Source organism: Buteo buteo, chromosome 14 (assembly GCF_964188355.1).
Source record: "Buteo buteo chromosome 14, bButBut1.hap1.1, whole genome shotgun sequence".
NCBI lineage: Eukaryota > Metazoa > Chordata > Aves > Accipitriformes > Accipitridae > Buteo > Buteo buteo.
This window is the reverse complement of record NC_134184.1, coordinates 11790435-11809943: the sequence shown is the minus strand read 5'-3', so window position 1 is coordinate 11809943 and position 19509 is coordinate 11790435.

Below are 19509 nucleotides of genomic sequence, written 5' to 3'. Positions count from 1 at the left end.
CATTTATTTTTCTTTTTTAGTGCAGTGACAATGTAAGAAGATCTAAGTCAGTATTTTTGAACATACCATTTTGGTAAAAATGTTCTATGAATGTTCTATATAACTTGCCTCTGACAGTGTCCAGTAGCAGATGTTACTGGCTACAAGGGAACAGTTTGAACTATTCAATCCCTCAGGGCTTTCCTGAGCTGGATGTTTTTTCTTTTTCATTGAGTAGCTTTTATTACTATTTTATTATTATTATTATTTTCCTTCCATGAATTTGTTCACCACTTTCAGAACCATACTACAACTGCTGCGGGTTATGACATGCAGCATTATGACATGACAAATTATGACATGCAGTGTGACTAAATACCCGGATTTCCCCTTTATTCCAGCACCTGAATTCATACCTTCTATGCTATACATGCAGCCTTTTGCACTAGGGAACAGGAGAGAAAAGAGATATTGTGAAATATCTAAAATGGCAATTTGTTTGGAGGCTCCCTCCTGTTCACAGACATTAACTTTTAAAATCCTACAAGAAATAACCATTGAACAATTGACTTCAAAGTCTCCAGGTGCAATAGCAACTTTTCTTGCTATAGCAGTTCTTAGATTTTCTTCACTGTTTCCACTGTGAGCAACACAGCAGGTATCTTTTTTTGTTCTCTGAAACACAGATGAATGCCTACCCACTGGCAACAAAAGGAACTAAAATCATAAGTAGCACATTTGTGTTCATTTTAAAGAAAATTAAATGATCGGTCCCAGGTTTTTCTATAGAAACCTGGGGAAAAAAAAGCTCAAAAAGGTAATTCAGAGGAAATGCTGGGCATGTTTTAATACATAAAGAAGTGTAGTGTATCTTAATCAAATCTATCCAGAATAAGATCAGATCATGAGAAACAGAAAACTTTGTCTGGTATTCCATGCAGGGGGCAGACAGAATTTTCTGGAGAACCTAAACCTGTGACTGCTACTGCCAGCCAGACAATATTTGGAAGTCAAAAAAATCTGGCTTTACTTATGCTTCCCAATAATTACTGTAAATGGCTTTACAGTGCACTATTGAAAGGTTCAGTCTAGGCACATGTTTTACATTGCTCATTTGTGAAACTCTTTTTCTGGATACTCATTTTCCTCTCATGGTATAAGAATACCAATGCATTGTTATTCAAGGCTTCATGACAACTATGACTATCCTACCGGACCCAAGATTGCTTCTGAATTTCTCAGTCTGGTTGTGGGATTTCCATATTCTCACCCAGCCTCCACATGAAGCATAGTTTTGGACCACTGTTCTTCTCCCTACCTGAGTTTCTGTAGATGCTTCCTCCAGTTCTGCAAATGTATTTCACCCATTTCCTGTTCATAGTGCTGGCACTTCCTATTTGTTTTTTCATTCTCTCTGATAAAATAAATGCTTTAAGGACTCAATGCTTCTTTAACTTTCACTCCATATTCCTTTTCAAAGCTCATTCATGTGCTCATAATCAAAGTGGATCATAAAATACACTTTGCAAGGGATTTAGATCTGAATTCTGGTATTTTCATGCACACAAAAAAGTGGGTATCAGGTACTAAGCCCCTTGTTTAACACAATGAGCAGATCTAATACTTTTATTAGAATATAAAGCTCACTAAAGTTATTACAAATCAGACTTTAAAATCTCCTGGCCTTCTTTTGAAGCTTTTCCATTACCAAGTCATTCCTAAAGTGCTGTCTATGACTAAGTATTAGTAATTTTCAATACTGTACACACATTACTAGTATACACACAGTATATATTATTTAGACTGTTTTCCAATGTGCAACTCCATGTGACTCTTAAGATTTTAATGTTATGAAGTATGGGCTTGCTGGCCCATAAGAAGCAGCAATACCCTTCTGGTTGCATCCTGCTTCTGATTGCATTACCATAGGATTATATTTCTAGTTTGGTTGGAAACAGTTTATCTGTCTGTTCTTGAGACTGGGTCTTAGACTGAAATATTAATTCCTTGAGAAAAGCACATGTAATGTTTTCACATATTTTACATATAACATTCAGCCAGTGGTTTGCATTTATCTCTCCCTAATTACTGTGTGAGAAAAAAACCCCACCACTTTTTATAGACTCAGTAGCTACAGAGCTCCCGGTGACAATTTTGCAATTGAAGCAGACCCAGGTAGCCTTCAGTGAGAAGCAGATAGAGAGACCATGCTGGCATACAGGAAGGAAATGAAATATTTCTGGTTTTGCTGGCTGCTTTGTTCACATATTTGATGTTTTCTAATGACAGATGGCTCTTACGTAGAATCTTGGTTTTAGGGCAGGACTCCAGGTACTTGCACAAGCAATGTGTTATCATGGAAACATGTCATCATGAATAGTGTGGCCAGAATTTCTACTGGGAGAAAGATTGTGAGTGGTGGGTGGAGCTTGCTTTCACACTTTGACCATAAGATTACAGAGGACAACCAATATCTAGCAGCATGTTCCTACTAATTTTTAAAAACTCATAGTCCTAGACTGCAACAGATTTTTTATCAATTAGTCTGAGATTGAAAATCTATTATTGCAGAGATAGCTACTCAAATTTTCAAAGGAGTTATGTGGTGGGTTAACCAGGTGCCCACCAAAGCCACTCTGTCACTCCCCTGCCCTCAGCTGGACAGGGGAGAGAAAATATAACAAAGAGCTCGTGGGTTGAGATAAGGACAGGGAGAGATCACTCAATCAATTACCATCACGGGCAAAACAGACTCAACTTGGGGAAAATTAACTTAATTTATTGCCAATCAACCACAGTAGGGTAATGAGAAATAAAACCAAATCTCAAAACACCTTCCCTCCACCCGACCCTTCTTCCTGGGCACAACTTCACTCCCGGATTCTCTACCAAGCCCCGCAACGGCACAGGGGGATGGGGAATGGGGGTTGGGGTCAGTTCATCACACGTTGTCTCTGCTACTTCATCCTCTTCAGGGGTAGGACTCATCACACTCCTCCCCTGCTCCAGCATGAGGTCCCTGCCATGGGAGACAGTCCTTCACAATCTTCTCCAATATGAGTCCTTCCCACGGGCTGCAGTTCTTCACAAACTGCTCCAGCGTGGGTCTCTTCCATGGCTTGCAGTCCTTCAGGCACAGACTGCTCCAGCGTCGATCCCCTGTGGGGTCACAAGTCCTGCCAGAAAACCTGCTCCAGTGTGGGCTCCTCTCTCCACGGGGCCACAGGTCCTGCCAGGACCCTGCTCCAGCGTGGGCTTCCCACAGGCTCACAGCCTCCTTCAAGCACCCACCTGCTCCGGTGTGGGGTCCTCCCCAGGCTGCAGGTGGAGATCTGCTCCACCATGGACCTCCCTGGGCTGCAGGGGGACAGCCTGCCTCACCATGGTCTTCCCCACGGGCTGCAGGGGAATCTCTGCTCCGGTGCCTGGAGCACCTCCTCCTCTCCTTCTTCACTGACCTGGGGGTCTGCAGGGCTGTTTCTCTTACATGTTCTCACTCCTCCCTCCGGCTGCAGTTGCTGTTGCTCAGCAACTTTTTCCTCTTAAATCTGTTCTCCCAGAGGTGCTACCACTGTCACTGATGGGCTCAGTCTTGGCCAGTGGTGGGTCTGTCTTGGAGCCGCCTGGCACTGGCTCTGTTGGACATAGGGGAAGCTTCCAGCAGCTTCTCACAGAAGCCACCCATGTAACCCTTCCACTACCGAAACCTTGCCACACAAACCCAATAAAAATTAATATGGCACTATATTTTTCTTGGTATATTGAAACAACAATATTAGTAACATAACTGCAGAATTTGAATTGATGACCCTTCCAAATTGCTATAGCACTTTAAATTGCCACAGTTACATTGTTGTCTGCCAATAACTCAAAAGACAACAGCTTTCTTGGTGCTGCACATAAGTAATATGGCATGGTCGCAGGAATAAATGAGTGTATTATCAAAGGGGAAAAAACAGAATGACCATGGTGTTAAAGAAAAGCTTCTTGTAAAGACTAGATACTAAGCAATTATCATCACTTGCTTTGCATACAAGATAAATTCCCAGTAATTTTGAGCTCGCTTTGAATTTCTGGTCTTCAAGTGTATTTATAGAGTCAGCTTCCCCATTTATCTCAAAAAGAAGAGGGGGAAAAAAATATCCTTCAGCATAGTTGTAGATAATAATTCATTGACTAGATTTCATAAATGAAAAATCCCTCTGTATCTATAGTTATGTTGAATGGACTAGTAAGGGAGTAATTTGAGAACATGAGCTGAGGATTCTAGTTATCTGTGTAGACATAAGGACCATTTAATGGAAATTAGTTCTAAGTTACATTGGCTTCATTATTATTAAAACAGCAAAGATACAGTACTTTAAAGCATTAAATACCCTTGTATAAATTGCAAAAGGTACAGCAATTAGGTTCATTCTTGCTGAGGTGAATTAAGAAACCTTCCTGAACACCATGAATTCCTCTCTTAAGTCTTGATTTAATAAAGGCACCTACAGATAAATTCACTGAACTCTTCAGCACATTATTCAGGTTCAGAACATTAAAACATTGGACAGAATTACTTCTTGTCCTGAAATCATAATTTTTTAAAATAGTTTTAGAACAATATTATTTCAGTTGCCTTTTTTAAGTACTGAAACTGTAGGAAAGGCCAAACTAAAATTCTGTCTTGTTTATTTGTCTGTATGTGAGACTTAAGCCTGTCATTATATTAATGGCTGAATTGATAGCTTTATCAATGTTTCTCTCAACATAGCCACAGAGATAGCCACGTACCTGCTGAAACAGTCTGAGTCAGTGGGAAATCCTGCTTCTTTAGTTATTGTATCAGCTCATTGAGCTGCTGCATTGGTGAGAAGGATTTAATAGCCTACAGAAATACTGGCTTTCATAATATCCACGACCAAATAATTTTGTGGAATTTTTGTTATAATGTGATGAAGGGCCAAGGGGTGGAGCGTGTGATAGTTGTCCACCTTTGTTGGTGATGTGATGATGTTATTTTGACTTTGGACTGGGGAATTACTGATGTAAATGAAGTTTGTGAAACGATGTGTGCTATGAAGGATATTCCTGCCACCACCATGTAAAATGTTATGATTCCCAGAGATGCAACCCAAGGGTGAGTTTGACCCATTTACAGTTTAAGTTCTCATAGTGGAATCTTATGTTGTCAAATGACCTTCTTAATTCTCTAGTCATATTATGGCTTTGAAGGTAGATGACACACTAAATGGAAAATGGTCTGTACAGGCACTGTCTGTGTATGGTAATATACTTAGAGATGTTTTCCAGTTGAAGCAGAATTTTCAGGTAACTTAAGCTTCTACTTTTTTTTCTTCCTTTCCCTCCCATTCCCAAAGCTATACATTACTCATAATGCATCTGTATGTTTGTAACAATGCAGCCAGTTTACTAAAGCAAACTTGGAAGTAATGCTGTTATGTTCTTCGGTACCTTTCTTGTTTCCTTTCCAGACAGAGGAATTGAAGTTCATTTTCATTATGACTTAATTCTTTCTTGTAGACCACTGAAGCCTACTGAGAATGTTGGGAGGAGTTCATCCTCTAAATATCATTGCATGACATTAAATGGTACTGCTGGTAGTTCACACATACAGACTGTAAAGAATGAAAACAATCAAATAAAAAATATAACAAGAAAAATATACAGGCAATTTCTCAATTCCACTGAAAATGAGCAATGCCAGTGAAAGAATGGGGAAACACTTTATCTGAATCAGACCATTTCAATGCCTGGATTCTGTTAGCAAGTAGAAAGTTCAGACTGATATGTGCATTGTGTTGCAGATTTGTCATGGCTTAGTTTCTTGTGATGTGTGTGCCTATGTGTGTATTTAACTAACTTCAGCCATGTAATCTAAAAGGTTGCTGACTGCAGGAAGAAAGATCATATTTCTCCTGTAAAAATTTGGGTATGCTTGGAGGTGTTTTTGCCTTTTATTAAATGGTATCATACCTTGTGATAGATTAAAAAGCCTCCTGATTCTACTTTATTAGGTTTATGTATACCTCTTTGATTGCAGAAGGTCATATTTAAAGCAGAAAAAAAGGCTGTTCTCTGAACCAGGAAAAAAAAAGAAACCAAACCAAACCAAACAACCCACAAACACAAATTAATGTCTTGCACAATATAAACTATGTGTGAGATAATTCATTTTAGAGATTATATTATCTGTATTATCCGTATCTTTCCAGGTATCTTCATGTTCTCCAGTTGATGGGATTTTTTTTAGATGAAAGTTTCTTCCCATTGTGATACGAAAAAAGCACACATAGTTGGTATCTGTACACTGAGAAATCCTTTAAAAGAAGAAAGAGCAATAACTATGTCAAAGCCATAATCCTATAGTGGACCTGCATTTAGCCTCAAGAACATTCAGAAAGCAAGAGTAAAAAGAGGGGGAGAGGAAAGAGAAAACATAGTATTTCATGCAGCTAGTCATTGTTTATGTTTTTGTGTTCTTGCTTCCTGGCCTGAGGATTTCCCCAGTGATGATTCCCCCGCACCGCACAGACTGAACAGCATTCCTGTTTTCAGTATTTGTGAAATTTTGCAAGCAAATACTTGAAGTAGCAACAGCTTCCTGTGTAGTTTCTTCCTGCAGACTTTTGCCTTTCTTTTTTAAATAAAGGCTTCACAACTTCTTTAGTATCTCAACTAGCATGTTTGATATCTTCACCCATTTTGGTAATTCCTCTTTAGATTCCTGTCTGTATTAAGAATGCAGGTGGTTTAGGTTTTTTGAAGAAAAAAAAAATTAAAAATTGAGACTTCGGTTCAGAGGTCTTTCCTTCCAGTGAAAGAAAGCCCTTGATTTTCCACTAAACCAGAGGAATCTGTAAATATTCTAGGCTAAATCAGAATTTTCATCTGTCATCCTCTGTCACTATTGAAATTGTCACTACTGGAATTGTTACTATTGTTGTTCTGTCACTATTGAAATCACTACTGAAAAGTCTTACTTCCATAACCAACTTCTTTCACTGCATACAGACAAAATACCCTCACTTTTTTTCTTACATTGGATTGGATATTCTTAAATTGGATTATAGTTGCATAATGCATTGAAAACTTGCTGAAACCTCTATTTAAGCTGATGTTTTATCACTACCTTACTGAAATGATGTGAGCTGTCCTTCCATGTTGGTATTTTATCTGCTAAGGCTCTGGGTAAACCTTGCTACCAAATGTTTCCAAAAGCACCTAAGTGCTTTTAGAAACAGTGTGGACACCTATTGAAAAGGTTTTGTAAATCCCACCAATAACCCAGGTAGTGACTAAATTATAGAAAGGAACTTGGAGGATTGTGCAATGATCTTTAAAAAGTCTGAGTAACTTTACTGTGAGCCCTAAGCATTAGAAGGGGTTTAATGTAAAATGATCTCCCATGTCATAGATGAACCTATATTGATGAATATGCATCTCAGATGCATCTTAAATTTAGCTGTATCATCTCACCTGGGAGATTAGGCTGCAAAATGCACAGAAGACAAATGTAGCAGAATTAACAACAACAACAAAGTATCTTGCACTATTTCCCCAAGCACAGATGCTACAAATGATACAGATGCTACTCCTGTGCTTCTGCCCCAGGCTGCAGTTTTACCATGTTTAGGCAACATTTAGAGAAAGATTCAGTTAGCAACAGAGTGGGACACATACTGATGTTCTGGATATATTGTCTTCCCTGCTGTATGCTATCTTTCCTAAATTCCAAAGAGGAAAAATAACTTACAGAATGGTATACTAGCTGAATCTCTTTGTTTCTGTTCCTGTAATGATGGTCCAGATTGACTGGAGTTTAATAGATGCAGAGGTCCTCTTCGTACATCCTCAAACTGAAGATGTGTCAGATCATGATTAGAAAATCTATTTGTGAAAAACAAATATAAAGAACCACTTTCATTCCTTGAGTCATAGCACCATTCATATGAGATTATTTCTTATTTCTTGTCGACTTAGAATTTTGAATTTCTGTGCAGGATCTCTCTAGATTAATTACAGGAACTCAACTTCACCTAAGTCCACAAGTGAAAAAATCATCCAAAGAACAAGAGGAATTTTAACAATTGGCCTTAATTAAATGTTCACATCCCTTATCCACTTAAAAACTCCTTTGCTAGAAAAATGTAAAATATAAAGGATTTTTAAATTAAAAATGGAAAAAAGCCTTAAAAAGTTACTAGATTGTGAATTAGCAATCTTGGTGGAAATATCATAGATCCTAGTGATTACAGATGTTGTATATTACAATTTTGAAGCCTTTGAACAAAACTAGACTGAGAAATTAGTACTGCATAGTAATGATGTAAGGAGTTCACATCATTCTTCTGACATCTCTACTGTGATTCTGAAAATAGAACAAACAAATCATAGTACATTAGTGTAAAGCCAAGAGGGTTTGTTGTTTTCTTATTACATGTTTAGCTGGTAAAACACTGAAAATTTAATAAAATATCAGAAACTCTCTTGTCTACAGAATTTTATAAAAACTCTCCTTCCACCATCTTTACTTATTATTGCAGAGTGATCTCATTAATTCCTTTACTAAGAAATTAAACCAGAAGATGATCTCCAGCAATGTACCTAATGCACACCGTCTCCTCATAAGCATTCAGATTACTATACCAGATCAGAGTAGTCTAAAGTAAAATCCCTGAAATGAGGAAAATGAGGATTCCATATCTTCAGCAGGAATTTTCATTGTACAAATCCTTTCCTGTTGGGCCAGATTACTTGCTAAAGTAGGAATAGCCAAGGAGAGCTCAGAACATCTAGTAGAAATCTAGGCAACTTTATTGTAAGGAGTATCTCTAGCTGTCTCTGAGGTATCTTTACAGAGACATCTACTAACTAAAGAGAGAAGAAATGGGTCTTCATCTTCCTGTTAGTGTGTTAGCTAATGACATTTCTTACAGAGGTGGCAAAATAAGATTAAATGCTACAGGTCAAATTGGGATAAAAAGATGGTTATTTAGTTAAGTTCTCATGTATTTTCCAAAAATAACTTCTTAACATTTCTGAAGTGTTGCTAAAAATCCTTTTTCTTTTTTTTTTTTTTAATGTGAGCAGATATATTTATGAAGGCATTCTTAGCACCAATTATTGATCTTTATTTCTGTGAGCATTTGGGTTTTTTTCTGTGTTCTTACCACAACCACTCACAAAAACTGAGAGGAAAGTCTGAGTCTTAGAAATATGTTTCAACTTCTCTGCAGACTTGACCTATTTCTAGAAGTGAAGGTAACTTCATAAAGAGAACAGATATCTTTATTGGCTGAAGAGGAACAAAAAGGGGCAAGATTTCAGGCTTTCATGTCTTTCTTTAAGTGACAAATAGAAGTGACCAACTTCAGATTAAGTACAAGTTGATGTACAAAAATGATTCTCAAGTTATTTTATGTTAAATTTTTTCTATGAGGGAAAAGCCTTGTCTGTGAAACAGAAAGGTGTATTTCACAGGTCTAAGTGATAAGTGATTAGCTTTTGTGGGTTAAACAAAAGAAAGAAGTCTTTTGCAGTCTGAAGTGGTTTGTATTTTTCAGCTTTGAAAAGAGTATACAATAGGCATATGCAGTGTATTAGGCATTCCCTGGGCAGTGAAGTGTGGAAAGAAGAAACAGGGGGACTTCTGCTCTTCTGATACCAATGTTATTATGTGACTAACTGGATTACGTGAGTGCAAGGGAGGAAGGGGAAAACCTGCTAGTGAGAACTGGGAGAAATCTTTGAGTTCTTTAATGCATACCATATACAACAACCTTAAATAAAATTCTGTGATTGCATGGAATGTGTAATGTAGATAATTCTCAAATGCTCATTTTGGTAGATTTGGGATTTTCTGCATTCTTCAGGAACAGAACTTGCTTTTCCCATTGATGTCAATTTTAAGCATAACTGTCTAGACTAATGCTACAGTGTGCATTTTCCGAGTGGCAAGTGATTGCCAGTGGCAAAGTAGCAAACGATTGTATAATACAATTCCAAAACAAAGATGTCAAAGTCTACTGCTCATCTCTGAAAAATGTGACAATATTTATGTCACTTGTAACACTGAAGAATTTTTTTCCCAAATAGAAATTTATTATTGAAAATGAAAGACAGTGCAGCTACTTTCAATCACCTACGCCACTGTTTAATGAATTTCCAGCTCTTATCTTTCTGTTTTCAAAGGTCAGAATATGCCTCATCTTCGCTATTCCAGTAGTGTTATGCAGTGTGGTATTATTTAAGTAGCATTGTGCTTGTTCACTCTTTGTTATAGTGGACAGGCGTTTCTCATGGTACACATTAAACTGATTCTTCTCACAGAGGAGGCAAATATGGGACTCTCTAGGCATAAATACTATGAATTGCTGGATGCCAGGGTGCTTGTATTGATATATATTCCATCAATTGAATGGGTATAAAAAAAGGAGTAGATAGTAACTCTATCTTGGAATAATTAAAATGTTGGGATTTGGCAGATTCATCTATGATAATGTTATCTTTTTATTGGCTGTAATAGAGTTGCAGTAAAACAAGTATATGTTGTACTGGACATTTAATTTTCATGCTGTTTTGAACTTCAGTATTTCCTAACTGCCGCCTTCCCAAGATTTTTGGGATGTTAGCTCTAATACAGAGGAATCTGAAAAACTTGCTTTCATGTTCAATCAGCTAAATTCCTGAAAAAGTTTGCTACTGTGGAGTCAGCAGAGATCTTCTGCACAGAAATGTGAGCACTTTTTTTAAAAAAAGGGTCTTACCTAATTAAATTCTTAGTATGTATAACATTTAAAAAATATATAAAAATAAATATATTTAACGTCTAAGTTTTATGTGTAACTTTTTACTACCAGTAAAGCTGGTGGCTTTTCAGGCTAAAAAATAATGGCTGGGCTAAACATTGGCATGAATATATTATGTGTTGATCTTAAAGAGAACATTTACATAAACTGTTAGTCTCGGTACCCATAGAAACTTTACAATTCTTTAAAATGTTTGAGAATTGTACCCACAGGAAGGACAGAGTATTTGAGGTGAGGAAATTCTTAAAGAAAAAAAGAAACAGTTCTGTAATTAGTTCTTCACACAATGAAGATAAAAGCTTTGTGCCACTCTTAGATGATGAACATGCTGTCTTCATTTAGCCTTGGAGACATGTCTGTTCTCCTTATTTCAGATTTTGTTTTCTTGCCTTTTTAAAGTCTTTTAATTATGGCTGGACTTCGTCACCCTTCAAGCTAAAGAATATTTTTCCTGATGGGTAATCCCATTTCATTCAAATTAAATATAGTAGTATTGCAGATGATATAATCGTATCAGAGACCAGCTTATTGTTTCTACATTTACTTTTTTTTTTTGCACTAAACTACACTAACTAACAGAAAAGAAGTGGAAAAAATGTGAATGACTAAGTGAAAGGCTTACGGAGACCTTCCCTAAGGGCTCAGCAAACTGAACCCCTCCATAAATTACCTTCTGCTCCTATTACTTTCTGACTCTTGCCATTGCTACTCACTACTGCAGTAGTTTGTGATTTATGAGTTATGATTTATGATTCATGCCTTCATGATTTTATTTTGCAATCACTCATAAGTACAAACCACTTTACTTGACAAATTAGGCTATTTTATAACATTTTAAATCTGTTACCTTCAAAAGCAGAGAACATACAGGAGATACAGAGACTTTTCTTATTGTTTTCAATAGAAAAAATATTGCTTTTTGAGAGGTATGTAGGAATTTCTCCTTGGATTTTCTTGTCATCATGAAACTTGAACAAAATTCTGTTTTATATTATGTGTTGATTTCCCCAGTGATTTTGTCTTAATTATGCATGCAGTTGTTAGGTTCAAATTCTGTCCACCTGTGACAGTAGTTTTTTACCCTGCAAGTTGTAACCAGAAAAAATTTAACTTCACTGAAATTATTTACACTTAGGTGTTACACAATGTGAGTATAAGTGTCGTAATCTGGTTTACAAAAAGCATTTGCAATGGCACCAATTAAAACTTGTTTAACCTCTCTAAGAACACCTGCAAAACAGGACCTTCATTTTTATATGTTTAGAAATAATCTTGATAAAATAGCAGAACTCTTTCTGAACAGTCTTCAGGAAAAGTACTCTTTGCAACATGGAAAAGTACAAACACAGTAGAGGGGAAAAAGAAAGAGAGGGGAAAGAGGGTAATTTGGTATTTTTCCAAAGCCATTGACCTTTCAACTACATTACAAAACATAAAGTACAATTAAAAAAAAAAAAATCACTCTCCAACCATAAGTATAAACCTATCCTCATTTCCTGATGACAAAACCTTATTACCTCTACCCCTTTATACTGCATTTTAGTTCATAAATATCTGTTTTCCTTCCAATCCTCAAAGTTTTATAATTAACTATTATAAGTGCGCTGTCAAAAAGGAGAGGACAGTGAAAATCTACCACTACCATCCACAATGAAAATTTCTATTTCCCATAAATCATTACTAAAAACAATGCTGTTATTATCATTGACTCTGATTTATGCATCTGCAGCTTCAAGCATCCTTTAACTAGGAACCTGAAGGGTACTTTTCATCACTTCTCATGCTCCAAGGATTCAGAGCTATGATGTGCAATTGATACATTAGTCAAAACTTTCCTTAATGTTTGTTGCATTTTAAGCACTGCAGTTTCAAAGCAGACTTCTAGATAAAATGCAATTTGTAACATAATGAAGAATTCAAAAGGTTGTTAATTTTCATGTCCAGTTTGTAATTCTGAATACCACTGTATTGATGTTACCCCAAGGAGCATACTTTATATTCTCCTGCATTAGGTTTGATTAGAATTGCCTTAATCATTAGAAAGGTGAAAGGCTAAAAATAACTCCCTCTATATTGATTACACTTTTCTCTTCTGATAGCAAATTCTTTCAAATAACTAACTTAGAATCTTACCCTAACTCCTTAAGGCAGAATGCTTAACTATTTTAGCAACCATTCTAGTCAACTCAGAGATGGGCTTTTGGGGGTTTCATTTCTTTGACCTATTTCAGATATCTCCTCTGATATGGGAGAGACACCTATTTTTCTCATTAATGGGAGGCAGGGTAGGTTACCTAGTTTATACATAGATATCTATGTCATTACTGAGTCTTCGCCTAGATTCATTAGTGTGATGTTCAAGTTTCTTCAGAATATGCTGGGAATACTCCTCTTGTAGCTAGGGAGCACAGGATCTCATATCCTTTTTTAAAAATTGTGTCTAATGTAGGACTCCAACGAAAGAGATTTACTTTCTACTCAGTCGTTTGCCAGGTTCCCTAAGACTGTTGAGTGAGTGTGTTGACCAATAGGACTACCCAACCTAGGCTTTTCCTGTTTCTCAGCTTCCAGAGAGGGTAAGTTAACCATCTGCTTGCAGTGGGTGTCTAGAAAGAATCCAGAATTTTACAGTTCACAGATCTGTCGTCTTGACTGCAGGTCTTTAGGGGTCTATTTTTGCATAGTTCTTTCTTTTCCACAGGAATTATTTAATTTCACAAACAAAACCTTATTTTCCAGAACAGCACCAGAACACCACACACAAAATGTTGCTTTGCACCTTGGGGGAGGTAATTTTTCTAAGCCATCTCTAAGTAGGCCACACAGGCCACTAATGAATTCAGTGTTAGTCCTTCAGTTTCACTTAACACAAACTCATGGCCCTCCTAATCTCTGCTCCTAAATCTGCATTTACAAAAAATACTGAATTAATGGAATAAAGAAAGAATTATTATGGTCCTGGCTGCAGTTAATAGAGTCAATTAACATTTTGCCGGTAGGAGTAGAGGATGGCTCTGAATTTATTAAACTGTACATGAACTACCCTGCTTACATGAAAAACATAACAACAAAAAATTCTAGTATTTCAGTGAAGCATGCTGCCAGTTCTCAGGTTGTTTAACTATAATGATGCATCCTCAGTAAACACTGCTATGTTATGAGACTTTACAGATTGTTTTTAAATGCCTTGTGAAATGAAGAATAATCAGCCTTTGGGAAACTGAAAATTGCAGAGATTCTGCTGTGTCTTTTGTACTCAGACATGGGGATGCCAAAACAGCTCTTTAAGAAGTTCAGATACGAAAGGAGCTTTGTAATTCTCACACTGAGTGTTAGTAATAACCTCTGAGTTCTTGTACAGTATCACAATACATACCTCAAACAGAGAAATAACCCTTAGAAACAAAAGAAAAAATAATTTCTATTTGAAACTTCAATTTTATCATGGTCACCTATAAAACACAGAGCAACTTACTGGTTTTGGAAAGTGGACAGAAATAGAATGTACCTTGTAAACACCAGGTTATTTGCAGGATCCATAAGAAGGAATTATAATGTTAGGATTGAATAATTGCTGTAAATCTGTAGCATGGGTATTTGCCCTACGGGACTGAGTCAGCTTCAGTGACCAGAGTACTTCTGAGGAACAAGTGAAGATAGTTTCAAGGGATACACCTTATTTATCTTTACATGATGAAAATGCAAATGTCTACATCTGAGCCAGTCATATTTTTCTTGTATAAAATGAAGGATCTCTTCTTCCCTAGAATTTTTCAATGAGATTAATTTCTGGCCCATTTCTGTGGCCAGGAAGGAAAGCAGTAGTAGATACATATGAAATTCTGGTAAAAGGATTTACCTTAGAGAATATTTTGTTATTTATATCAGTATCCATGAACAAAGAAATTTACTTTTGTATTCAACATCTTTTTTTGTAATGAGAGCAGCCTGCAAAATTTTAAGACTACACAAATACAGTGAATTTAGGGTGTTAAGAATTTAAAATGCAGGGAATATAAGATTTTAAGAAGCTTAAAATATAGGACTGAACAATCAATCAATTTGCATTTATTATTCATTTTAGTATATTTGGGATTTATTTCTCCATTCCATATAAATATGTCAAATGCTTCAATAATCTGGAGTCTCACTTTATTGATCTATTGTGTTTATCAAGTCATTAGAATCCTTCAAAATTCTTAAACTCAGTCTCACATCTTCCTTCTTTTACTTGATAGTTAAAATCTAGATATCTGAATTATAAAGTATGACATTTGAAGGCTCAAATAATTTATAAATTAAAGGTTAAAGGACTTTAAATTTGTCTCTGTTTTACTTCTGTTTATCAAACTGATGCTTGTTCTGGCAGCTGAAGTCTTTACATTAATTTCAGTGGAGCATGCCACTAAAAGCTCATAGTTTTATATGTGCCTTAATCACCAGTGCAAGTTCTCTCACAATTCAGAATGGTTGATGAAATAGAATGCCTTCGTATATGCTAAATCTGTTTTACTTTATATACATACTTTATATACATACATTTACATAGGAGTTATTAAGGAGGGGGTTTTAAAAAAAAGAGAGAGGATTTAAAATTGAGAATAAAGAGACCTGGGCAGTAAATTTCCATATTTATTTGTATTTAAGGAATTCAGATCAAAGCAAGTCACCTGAGAAAACAAATATGCCATTATTTAATCATACTTATTTCTACATTGTTAACTTACATGTGTTAACACAAGTGGAAGTTGCTTAATTCTGAAAGTAACTGATGTAATATATAATAGAACACTGTCCTCGGGGCAAAATAGAGAGTACCAGTTCTAACCACCATGAAAGCTTTGATATTAATGGGATTTAGGTGCTCCCATAGGTCTTGTGTTGAGGGGAAGGAGACAGAAAGCTGATGGGAGAAACTATTACAACCAAATAGATCTAATTCCTCATTTTCCTCAGAGATACTTAAAAAGAAAAGATATCTATGACAATTTTAATGGATTAAGTACAAATAAAATCACAAGCTTTTGCTGAATGTTCTTACTAAATACATCAAATTGTTATGTTAAGTGGACCATTTGATGTTAAACAGTGAAATATTGTAGGATTAAGACTGGTTAATTCTTAATCCTACTGTGGTGTGGCAGCATACCACTGATTGTGCTGAAAAGGTTGTGTATATTTACCGTATTTATTATCAATAATTATTTAACCCTCTTTATTTCAAAGTATTTCAGGCATGTCAATCTAACCATGCTGGTACAAAATAGATGAAGAATTAGTACCACATTTTGAGAATAACTTGTTAGAGAGAGGGTGAACAGATTCTTATTCAGTGAAGCCTTTGATATTTGTTACATCTCTATGGACTTCAGTGGTACATAAGCACAGACTGCAATTAAATTCTTTATTTTTTTACTGAAATGGGGTCTACAACACAAACAATATGTAGTGCATACCTAATAAAGAAAGGTTAAAATCAATGTAAGTGAGCATATTACAGAATAATTTAGATTATACAGTGATTATACCTTTGGATGCAGAAGCTATAGTGGCAGTAACCACTGAACAAAATTGGTATTAGGACTTCAGGAATACTGTTCACTATGATAAGATTGTTTAAAATATGCCTGAATTATACATCTGAGACACGTTAACCTTGAATATTCTCTGTGATAGTATGAATCCTACATTATTCCTCAGCATAGTTCATTAAAAACTTAATTTCAGATTAGTTTTTCCTTTAATATCAAGTAAATGTTTCCTACTGCTTCATCTAAACATTATTTTTTCTTTTGTTCTTGCTAACAAAAAAAGAAATAATTTATTACCACCTTCATAGTTCTCCTTTACGGATTTTTGGCAAGTTTGCATGTCTCCTTTCCTCATAATTAGCAAACCAATTGCTCATAACCATTATTCTTAGGGTATAGCTTTCTTCAAGCCTTTTTATAATTTTTCTTATTTTCTTTTCTTAAGTCCCTGCAGGTTTTCTTTCTTTGTTTCTCCCCCCCCCCCCTTTTTCAGGCGTACATAACTGTATTTTCCACAGTTGTTTTATTTTTTATTGAAACATCTTGCCAACTGTTTCATTTCCCATGAAATATACATCTCTCTTTGATTTTCCTCTCATTCCTTTGTAAATTAGAAGAGAATGACCTTATGTCATAACTAGCTTTGGCAGTGCCCAAATCAAGTGGGTGGTGCAGTAAAGATTCAAACCAGTTACCACACTTTCCCTGCTGTCATATCTTCTTCTTGACAAATCCTCTCTCCCAATTCTCTCTCTTCCCTGCTGCAGTCTTTCCTTATCCATCCACTTGCGGACATCGTGACCATTTAACTCTCTGTCTGTGAGGCTTGCATACATTACAAATCTTTGGGCAGGCTAAAAAGTACTTCTGCCTCTCAGTTATTAGCAAGTGAAATAAATTGCTTGGCCAGTAGCCTAGGGTCTTTGGGCATATGCCGCATGAGGTTATTTAGATAATATGTTACTTTGAGTGAGCTTGTCTACCTGGGGATGTACAAGGAGGTTAGGTCATGATATTGAAGATGCAATTTGAAGTATTGAAACAAAATTAAATAAAAAAAATGGGTGCACTTATTTCAAAGTGAATGAAACTGAACCATTTTAATACTATTTCAATTCTAAATAAGCATCCGTGTAAAGATCCAGGTTAATTAATCCATTTCAAGAGATAAAATGTACTAATTTTCCCTTTGTAGTTAATCTGTCTTTACAAAGGTGGCAGTATAATGATCAGGATCCATAGGGTAATTTTATTTCACTGGGCTTTAATTTGATTGTAATTTATGGATGAAACAATAATAAAGAACCAGATGGCTACAGGTTAATTAAGTGCTATGCCAGTTTTAATAACGTCAGTCACTTATTGGACTTTTTATGCTGTTTCTTGTATTTTTCCCTGCAAAAACTTTGTTCATTTGACTCTTCATTGAGGACTTCTAAATGTTTCTGAGGCGCTTTCAGAACTCAGCATGAGCAGCTTTAGCACTGTCTTTGAAACACAGAAGGAAATTTGCTTACAAACACATGGAAAGAGCTAAGGATATTCAATGTACTATAAAAGCCAAGTTAAAGAAGCATGTGGCTTAAACTAACAATGCAGTTAGAAAGCTAGGTTTCAGACTTTTAATGCTATCTGAATTACTTCTACTTTATTGATTTATTACATTATCAAAAATAACAGAGATATATTGGCGGGGTATTACTTAGGTTTTCAGGATAATATTCAGCTCACTGAACACTTTACTCACAGGTGTCATCTCACTCAGCCATCCAAATCCTAGTCAAAAGAAGAAGATAAGCATCTCCACTTACATACTTTTAATAGATCACCCTATATCAATTCCCAGTTTTCTCCACTGAGTATAGAAGAGGTCTAAAATAGATAGAACACCATGAAAAGCCTTCATGAATCACTGAAAGCTATGATTTTTAAGAGAAAGGATGGACCTATTTATTCTAAAGACAAATATTTCTCCTGGACTCTGTCTGACCTTCAAAAGGAGTGATATCCACACATACTCTAAACCTTAAAAAGAAAACAGGTAAGTGTCACACTCCTTTAGAATCCTAAAAGTCCATCCAACAAAATCTCTTTTGGTATTTACCTTCATTAATTAAAGGCAAAATTATTTGTGAAAGAGGCATGAAAACCAGATGGAAACAAACTTGAAATAATTTTATCTGCATTAGATTTTTGGGAAGTGACCGTGCAGTGATCTGCTCCCAGAACCATGTCTGACTTGATTTGGGAAGGAGCTGCAGTGGAGCAAAAGAGAGTCCAGGAGAGACAAGAGATCAGGGATTCATCATATGGTTTTTTTTCTGTGACCTTTTATTTAGTAAGATAAACACAGCTTTATATGTATAGAAGTAGATATTAGATATAGATTTAGATATAAATAGATAGATAATAAAATATGGAAATTTTACTGAGAATTACATTATTTCTAAGAAAACAATGAAGGAGTAATGTAGAACTCCTTCAGAGCCTCCTAGAGATATTTTACTATTTGGAGAAAATGATGTCATGATACACTTATTGAGCACTTAAACAAAATTCTCTGAAATTTTCAGTTAACTTTGTCAAGTCTTGGAACAGCCTTTTGAAAGAATTGTTTTCTGAATGAGTCAAGGTAAAAAAGAAAAAAAAAAATTTAAAAATCATTTTCCTTTGTGGGGGAAGGCATATGGAAAGTAGGATTCAAAGGCAACTTGAGGGATTCATGAGGAAGCAGAATTGTTGCCAGGAAAGTTAATGTTGTGTGCCTCAAAAGTTTAAAATACATTTAAAAAAAAAAAAAAAAAGAAAACCAAAACAAAAAACAGAGAAGAACTGAGGATAAACAAACCTTTTGAGGTGAACTATCACAGAATAGTATTTTTTCATTAAATTATGTTCTAAGGAAAATTTCTTAGTTGCAAGTTCTGGTAAATCTGGAGGATATGTTATAGTCTAACAGAAATCTGTGCTAGTTAGGTAGAGATTGCAAGATGTACCATCTTCTGCCAAAGAAAGATACTAGATTTCTGGTCTGTAGCAGCTGTGACTCCTAATTTTTTGATAGATCAGAAATGCCTTGTTAAGGACAAGCCAGAAATTCCCAATATATACAGCTTTGCCATCTCTCATCTCTAGTCTAATATGGAAGTGATATTATTAAATGTCTGTAATGCTGTTTGACACAT